The 9355-nt window shown below is 41.7% G+C and overlaps 1 protein-coding gene across 2 annotated transcripts in view; it reads right to left on the bottom strand.

Annotated features, from left to right (window-relative positions):
• The window catches only part of LOC126299352 (uncharacterized), a 192454-nt gene extending 185825 nt beyond the window's left edge, over positions 1 to 6629 (bottom strand). For both annotated transcript variants that reach the window (XM_049991207.1, XM_049991206.1), the window contains exon 1: positions 6489 to 6629. The gene's annotated coding sequence lies outside the window, so the exon portion shown is untranslated. The remainder of the gene's footprint in view (positions 1 to 6488) is intronic.
• Between the last annotated feature and the right edge of the window lie 2726 nt (positions 6630 to 9355).

Below are 9355 nucleotides of genomic sequence, written 5' to 3' on the forward strand. Positions count from 1 at the left end.
GTTCAGCAATTGTTTCAAACCCTATAATTATTACTATGCTATCATTATTTATATTAACCAATTAAAGGCTGGTTTGATACACTACAGAATAACATGTCCTTTCCTCAAGACACTAAAGATCGGGTAATGTGGGGGCTATCAGTGCAAACAAGGGGGTACTGCTCGAAAGTGCGACAGACGTTTAGAAGGAAAAGGAAGTATGGTACAATGATTAAACTTTATTGGAGATAGCACATTAATATAACATAACTTTTTTTATTTCAAAATACGGTTAACATGTCCTCTTACTTTCCATGTGCTTTGTGGAGGTCCTTTAGTTTTTGTTGCACCAAGGGCCCCGACCGACCTAAATGCTCTACTCGATAGGTGTAATTGAACCACTCACCGGTGATGCTTCTAGCCAGGAACAAATTAATGATGTAAAAGAAAGGAACTTAATTATAGTTAAGAATCTGAATTATAGTTAAGCAATTGTTCCTTAAAAGGGGAGCGACCAGAACAAGCTACACCATCTTTTTGTAGCAAATGTCGTTTGCATTATGCCTTCTTGACAACCAGGAGTCATAATCTTATGTGATCCGTCGAATATGACAGTAAAAGACCATTCCCATGACTCACTTGATCAGGACACATGTTCCTGGTACTCTCTAATCCAATAAAATGATCACGAACGAAATTTGCAGAAGAAATAAATTCTAGAGTTTAATGTTCGATCGACATCGAAGTTGCTGGAGAGAGAACACTATCGTGGGTGGACAAGAACAGTGAAAAATATCAGCAGTGTCTTATGTCAGGAAGCAACGGAAAACCTGAATTACACTACTGGCCATTAAAATTCCTATACCACGAAGATGACGTGCTACAGACGCGAAATTTAACATACATGAAGAAGATGCTGTGATATGCAAATGATTAGCTTTTCAAAGCATTCACACAAGGTTGGCGCCGGTGGCGACACCTACAGCGTGCTGATACGAGTAAAGTTTCCAACCGATTTCTCATACACAAACAGTAATTGACCGGCGTTGCCTGGTGAAACGTTGTTGTAATGCCTCGTGTAAGGAGGAGAAATGCGTACCATCACGTTTCAGACTTTGATCAAGGTCGGATTGTAACCTATCGCGATTGCGGTTTATTGTATCGCGCCTCTCATCACTAGCAGTCGAGATGACAGGCATCTTATCCGCATGGCTGTAACGGATCGTGCAGCCACGTCTTGATCCCTGAGTCAACAGATGGGGACGTTTGCAAGGCAACAGCCATCTGCACGAACAGATCGACACGTTTGCACCTGCATGGACTATCAGCTCGGAGACCATGGCTGCGGTTACCCTTGACGTTGCATCACAGACAGGAGCGCCTGCGATGGTGTACTCAACGACGAACCTCGGTGCAAGAATGGTAAAATGTCATTTTTTCGGATGAATCCAGGTTCTGTTTACAGCATCATTATGGTCGCATCCGTGTTAGGCGATATCGCGGTGAACGCACGTTGGAAGCGTTTATTCGTCATCGCCATACTGGCGTATCACCCGGCGTGATGGTATGGGGTGCCATTGGTTACACGTGTCGGTTACCTCTTGTTCGCATTGACGGCACTTTGAACAGTGGACGTTACATTTAAGATGTGTTACGAGCCGTGGCTCTACCCTTCATTGGATACCTACGAAACCCTACATTTCAGCAGGATAATGCACGACCGCGTGTTGCAGGTCCTGTACGGGCCTTTCTGGAAACAGAAAATGTTCGACTGCTGCCCTGGCCACCACATTCTCCAGATCTCTCACCAATTAAAAACTTCTGGTCAATGGTGGCCGAGCAACTGGCTCGTCACAATACGTCAGTCACTACTCTTGGTGGTATCATGTGGTGGTATCACGTTGAAGCTGTATGGGCAGCTGTACCGGTACACGCCATCCAAGCTCTGTTTGACTCAATGCCCAGGCGTATCAACGCCGTTATTACGGCCAGAAGTGGTTGTTCTGGGTACTGATTTCTCAGGATATATGCACCCAAATTGCGTGAAAATGTAATCACATGTCAATTCTAGTATAATATATTTGTCCAATGCATACCCGTTTATCATCTGCATTTCTTCTTGGTGTAGCAATTTTAATAGCCAGTAGTGTACAATAACTAGGACTTCGCTGCTTCCGGATACAAGTCCAGCGTCGAAACCACAGCATCATCGAACTTGGCACTTATGTGGAATAATTTCGGAGGAATGGTATTTCAACATGTACATTGTATGAATGCTTACAACTTTTACGAAATGAGATTTGTGATGTCTCCAGCACTGAAATTCACTAAAGGGCATTAGTGCTTTTGTTTAGTCAGCGCGAGAACTTCAGACAGAGAACTTAGACACATAGATGTACACTATAACGGTTCTAGAAGAAACAACGTTAAGGCAACTTCCCCATCGAAGACTGCACAAAAATTAATCTTGTGAGAGGAAAAGTTTATGTGTCTTTCATAATGCAGGCTATTAGACAATAAAGGAGGCATAATTTCGTTGATAAATATGCTGTCAAATATTCTTTCATGTTTATCGTCTACTTAATAATATATATTATCCGTATCTTGCAAACAATATTTCGTCGTGTTATCAATGATACATATTTCACTTACTTGTGTTAGGCATGACCAGTGGTTTTTATGCTTCCTATTCCTTTCGTATGCCCATTGGCTCCTGTATAAGCGCTAGCTGTACACAGTACATGTTTGCAAAGAAGTGTATGTCACAATTAGGCATTTAACTAGACAACTTTGATTTTGCTAAGCAATGCATTTAACATTGCTGCTGGGTTAGCTAAAAAATAAAAGAACCATCAGCAAGGTCATGTGCATTTTACAGCAAAAGCAAGGTTATATCAAGTGAAATGCCTAACTGTGACATAAAGTTAATCGAAAACGTATATGTGTTCCACTAGTCCATTAGTGCTTACACAAGAGCCTTTGGGCACAGTTTGCCACTTTCATTTGTTGATGTCATACGGGATAAGATTTTCTGAAAACTCAGATGAGACAGGAAGAATGTCTTTATCTGAAAATCATGCCATCCAGAAAACACAGGGTGTTGATTCACAGACAGACATTGTAGTACATCTTCTTGTTTACGAGACTTGTGGCTGAAAACTTGAACTTTTAAACGGAAGAGATACATTGAGCCAATTATCTCAAAGTAGAGGAGCGAGTTTTATGTTGTGAGCACATCCTTAGCTATTGCTGAAAACCACTGGCGGTACTTGCACATCCTTAGCTATGGCTGAAAAAGTTGGCGGTGTTCTAAGCGGCATATGTATTTAACAGGCTTCCACTACAGCGGAAGGTGTTTGACCTCTCAAAATTACATCATTTGCAGGAATATCTCAGTCCGGTTAATTGTGTTACAGGCATGTCATTCACTAAAAAGAACATAATAGTTGAGAGTATAGTTCATATATGAGGTGTATTTGATTGTGTTATTACAATGGCTAGTCACTAACATTGATTGGGAATAACCAAAGCTGTTCCTGTAAAGAGAGTCCAGATAATTTATCTGATGTAGTCATACTGTTTTGCGGTTTCCTAAATTATCTAATGTGAGTGCTGGAATGGTTGCTACTATTAGTTCATAGCCGACACCTCTTCCTCTCCTTCCACATTTTTAAAATTTATCAAATGAGATACTGATCAGCATAAGTGTTTGAAAGCCATGAAAATCCATAAGTGGCCTGCCACGACTTTCTGTACAAATGGAGCCAATCCATAAGCCCTCAGTGTGACTAAGGTGCTCTGCGACAGGCAGTTGACCATACCGTAAGTGGGAGCGTACCCAGGACCAAAAGCAGATTTATATGAACAGAAGGACGCTGCAGTTTCTTGGTTGGATAGCTTAGACGTTAATGTATAAGGACTACACCTGCCGCCTATGTCTTTTAATCCAGTCAGCTTCATTAGTGAAGACCTATAGTTCCTTTCATTGTTCTTTTCATTACTTATCGTACTGTTCGTTTTAATATTCTTTTTATTGCTGACTTTAATGTACATTCAACTGGCCATATTAATGTACAGTTTATTGCTCCTTTTATTGGTCATTTTTGCTAGGCATTCTACAGTCCATTTCGTCACGCATTGTGCTGTTCATTTTACAGCATATTTTACTTCTATTTTATAACTAATGTACATAAAACTTTATGTATTTGTTTCTTAGCTTAAATGTCAAATGCGCCATACGTATCCAAATGTCTATGCCAAACGATAAATAAAAATAAATAAATAAATTGAGGTAAGTACTTACACTATATGTTTATGATAATCATTATTATTCTATAGTCTATATTCCGCAAATCACCTTATGGTGTGTAGCGGAGGATACTTTGTGTACCACGGTTACTTCATCAGTTTCCTGTTCCAGTCGGGATTGGTGTTCAGGACGGTGGGTTGTTGGAAAGCCACAATATGAGTCTGAGTCTCTCCAATTCAATGTCATTTCGCGAGATATACAAAGGAGGAATTAGTATATTGGTCGAATCTTCAACAAAAATGCGCTCACAGAATTTCAATACTAGACCAAGTTATCCTCTGTAGGAATCAATATGAACTTCACATACAATGGCCGTGTAAGCCCAGCTCACTCTATTCATCCGTTGGACCCAGAAGACGAGATACCATCGCCCAGGTTGGTGCCGTGTTCCTTGACTTCTGGAAGCTGTTCGTCGCGACTACCAAGCTTCGTGTGTGCTCGTAGATGGAGCTGTTGCATACAGAGAAACCGCAACGGTAGAAAAATGTAACGAAATGCAGCAAGACCTGCAGAGGATCGAGCTCGGTACAGAGACTGGCAGTTGTCACTCAGCATAAGCAAATACAATGTGTTGCACATAGATAAACGGAAAGACCCATAATTGTATTATTACACGATGGCCAAAAAAGCAACAGTCACACCCATTAAATGCCTGGCACTATGCTTACGAAGCGATTTATAGCGGAACGATCACATAAAACCAATCGCAGGTAAGACATATGCCAGACCGAGATTCACTGGAAGGATCCTCATGAAGTCTAATTTGCTCACTATGGAGGTAGCTGATGAAATCCTTCGACAAATACTCGAATATTTCACGTCTACATCTACATCTAAATCCATACTCCGCAAGCCACCTGACGGTGTGTGGCGGAGGGTACCTTGAGTACCTCTATCGGTTCTCCCTTCTATTCCAGTCTCGTATTGTTCGTGGAAAGAAGGATTGTCGGTATGCCTCTGTGTGGGCTCTAATCTCTCTGATTTTATCCTCATGGTCTCTTCGCGAGATATACGTAGGAGGGAGCAATATACTGCTTGACTCCTCGGTGAAGATATGTTCTCGAAACTTCAACAAAAGCCCCTACCGAGCTACTGAGCGTCTCTCCTGCAGAGTCTTCCACTGGAGTTTATCTATCATCTCCGTAACGCTTTCGCGATTACTAAATGATCCTGTAACGAAGCGCGCTGCTCTCCGTTGGATCTTCTCTATCTCTTCCATCAACCCTATCTGGTAGGGATCCCACACTGCTGAGCAGTATTCAAGCATTGGGCGAACAAGCGTACTGCAACCTACTTCCTTTGTTTTCGGATTGCTTTTCCTTAGGATGAATCTCAGTCTGGCATCTGCTTTACCGACGATCAATTTTGTATGATCATTCTATTTTAAATCACGCCTAATGCGTACTCCCAGATAATTTATGGATTTAACTGCTTCCAGTTGCTGACCTGATATTTTGTAGCTAAATGATATGGGATCTTTCTGTGTATTCGGAGCACATTACACTTGTCTACATTGAGATTCAATTGCCATTCCCTGCACCATGCGTCAATTCGCTGCAGATCCCTCTGCATTTCAGTACAATTTTCCATTGTTACAACCTCTCGATATACCACAGCATCATCCGCAAAAAGCCTCAGTGAACTTCCGGTGTCATCCACAATGTCATTTATGTATATTGTGAATAGCAACGGTCCTACGACAGTCCCCTGCGGCACACCTGGAATCACTCTTACTTCGGAAGACTTCTCTCCATTGAGAATGACATGCTGCGTTCTGTTAACTAGGAACTCTTCAATCCTATCACACAATAGATCTCATAGTCCATATGCTCTTACTTTGTCATTAAACGACTGTGGGGAACTGTATCGAACGCCTTGCGGAAGTCAAGAAGCACGGCATCTACCTGTGAACCCGTGTCTATGGCCCTCTGAGTCTCGTGGACGAATAGCGCGAGCTGGGTTTCACACGAACGTCTTTTTCGAAACCCATGCTCGTTCCTACAGAGTAGATTTCTAGTCTCCAGAAGAGTCATTATACTCGAACATAATACGTGTTCCAAAATTATATAACTGATAGACATTAGAGATATAGGTACCACAGCGGATGGATAGAGGAAATATAGAAGATCCATAGACTGCCCAACTGAGGAAAAATAATTATATACATAAATAAGAACAAAATAGTATTTCACAAACTCACCCTCTGCACACCGGCGCAACCTTAGACTTCCTAACAGCTGAGACCTGGAAAGCTGCTGAGGAGAGGCCGTCGACTAGGACGCTGCGGCGTTTGACGGGCGACTGTAGCGAGCGTGGCTGCGCGCAGCCGAGGCCAGGGTCACGCCGAGCCGGACCCGTCAGACGGCTCCCACTGACCTACCGTCTGGCCTGCATCTGCCGCCTCGGCACCCCTCATTTCCTGCTCCGCTAACTCGACCACCGTCGTGCACGCACTCGTGACCGTTTCCCAGCTACCATTTACGTCCCCACTTATGATTGCTGGCCTTGTTGTTTGAAGAAAGTGTCTCTAACCGGACTGGACGCATTACCTTGTTTCTCAGTGTCTTTTCCTTGCTTTCTGTCTGCCCTATTTAGAGTGTTTTTCAGCCATTATGCTAGAATTTCGTATTGAACACGAACTAATTCTTACCAGGCCAACTTATGAATTAAAGTTTTCCTTAAAGTTATCAGTTATGGACTTTGTTGACACAGTGATCGTATGTATATTAATTGAATAGAAATTACAGATTCCTACGACCAGTCACTTATGAAATAACAGCTGTTAGCAGCAGCTGTTCTCGCATGTCAGTACTTTTGTTATGATGAGTGATGGTTAGTAAGCTAGACCATGTTAATAACTTGAATGCGAAAGGAACACAACGTCTTCACTACTAAACCGCTGAAAATATTCTGATGAAATTTGGTATGGAGATAGCTTAAACACTGAGGAAAAACATAGACTACTTTCCAAAGAAAAAAGTAAAAATCGACCCCTAAAAGGTGGCAGCGGGGACAGGAAATTCTTTTTTTACATCAGTCAACACAAACCGTGTCAACCAATTTTTAAGACAATCTTCTCCTCCTTTTTTAAAATTGAGTAGTTTTGCTTATCTTTTTGAGTATTATTAATATCTTTAAATATGGTATAGCGAATGGGATACAGACGACGCTTGAGCGGAGGTCAGTGACTTGGTGAGTTTATAGACTATTCCGTAACAGTGTCATACCAGTATTTACCCTTAAGCGCATTTTTTGAACTTTAAAAAGAATTGCAACAGCACCTACCTGCACAATTTTTCGGACGGTAGTTTGGGAAATATCCACAACGCTACCAAACTCGTCTAGTTTCCTTATGCTGTAATTGTGTTTTATTTAAAAATCGTCCAGTGTTATGCTATCTGCCGTAAGAATATGATTTACACTGTCTGATGTCTAGTTTTCTGTGAGACGTCGTGAATCAGAGCGTCTTAGTATCAGTTTAGAATCTAACACAGACCTCGAACTAACGGCAGAAAACGAAATGTTGGGCAATGTACAAAAGCGTGTTAGAAAACAGTGTGTGAATCAGGACCAGAGGGAGCGTCTTATACGATAATTCGCTTAGAGTATAGGTGTTGGAACTTTAAAGTGGTCTCTGCGGTGTCTGTATATTTCCATCATACGATCGCATCCACAGAGTCAGCTGCAGTTTATGGTGTCGGACTTGGTGAACCATTAGGAATGCCTGGATGGCTGCACGCTATGCTATTCTGGGGAAGTATTGTGAAACCTATTTCTTCGCGCTGGAGCCACACCATAGCTATACGTCATTGCACCCGCATCGATGAGCTTTTATAATGGTCCTGTTGCAGTAACTCAGCTCGATCTGTTTCTACACGGGTTGCAGAAGGTGTAGGATATGTCTTTCTCTGATTTAAATTGGAACTAGCACTTGTGGAAAGCTGTAGAAATGGGTCCGACTGCAAGATGTGTAGGGTGTGATTAAAACCAGGTTGTAAGTTTACTGTACCAAACAGCTTCAAGGAAGGTGACTTGTTTAGAGATATGAGAGTGTGTGTAATATGATTGACTTGTGGGTGTGAGCCTATGCAAGTACATGTTTGAATGGACATAATTTCTAACATATAACGTAACGCTAGAGATCTGAGAAGTTAGTGTATATTTTTCTTCTTACGACCTCAATCAGCACATCAGATACTACTACTGTCTGTCAGCGCCTGTAACACAGCAGATATGTCGCAGAACCTCTGATATTGTCTTGAGACAGAATGCATTGCAGAAACTAATGAATTATCTACTTGGGTGTGGTGTGATGGAGTCGCAAATAGCACTTGCATACCACGTTCCTTAGCCGAATCACTTTCAAAGTTCATTGAGTTTATCTCGAGGTTGCATCATTGGCTGTTAATACACACATTTCTATTATCACTGTCACGGTATTTGTCCAGAAAACACCACCTCATTCAGAGGTAATGTCGTACCTCGATTCATAAAGCGGTTATAGGTTTTAACATGGATACTTGGGTGCACCTGTAGAACGAAGAGCGCTTGTGAGAGTAACATGCAGTAGTTGTTGGGATCGGGATTTTTTCTTTAACATCTACTTAATTACGTCTATGACACGGTGGTATGACTCGCAGGAAGAACGTAAGAGACATGCACACCCATCATTGATTTTCGGTCAGTATTATTTGGTATCGTATGCATCCAGTTATTGATGAGGTAATATTATACTTAATATTAGTTCTGGGTGTGTGATATGTTCGCATTTGAGCATCAGGTTTGTAAAGGATATGTGTCTGTGTAAAGGAAATGTCTATGTACTGTTGTAGGTAGGGTATGGATTTGACTTGGAGTACTGTGATAGTGAAGCGAAGAGTATGTCTGGTCAAAGGAAGGTACAGGTATTTCCAGAGCCACAGCGACCAACAGAGTGTATTTTAGATACTTTATTCATTGCCAAATACCATTCAGTTGAGACCATGGTCGTAACATTTAATTGCAAGTATAATGGCAAAATGTATATGTGACGGGTTTTCAAGAATGTATCCGTGTATGCAAAGTCTG

Source organism: Schistocerca gregaria, chromosome X (assembly GCF_023897955.1).
Source record: "Schistocerca gregaria isolate iqSchGreg1 chromosome X, iqSchGreg1.2, whole genome shotgun sequence".
Lineage (NCBI taxonomy): Eukaryota > Metazoa > Arthropoda > Insecta > Orthoptera > Acrididae > Schistocerca > Schistocerca gregaria.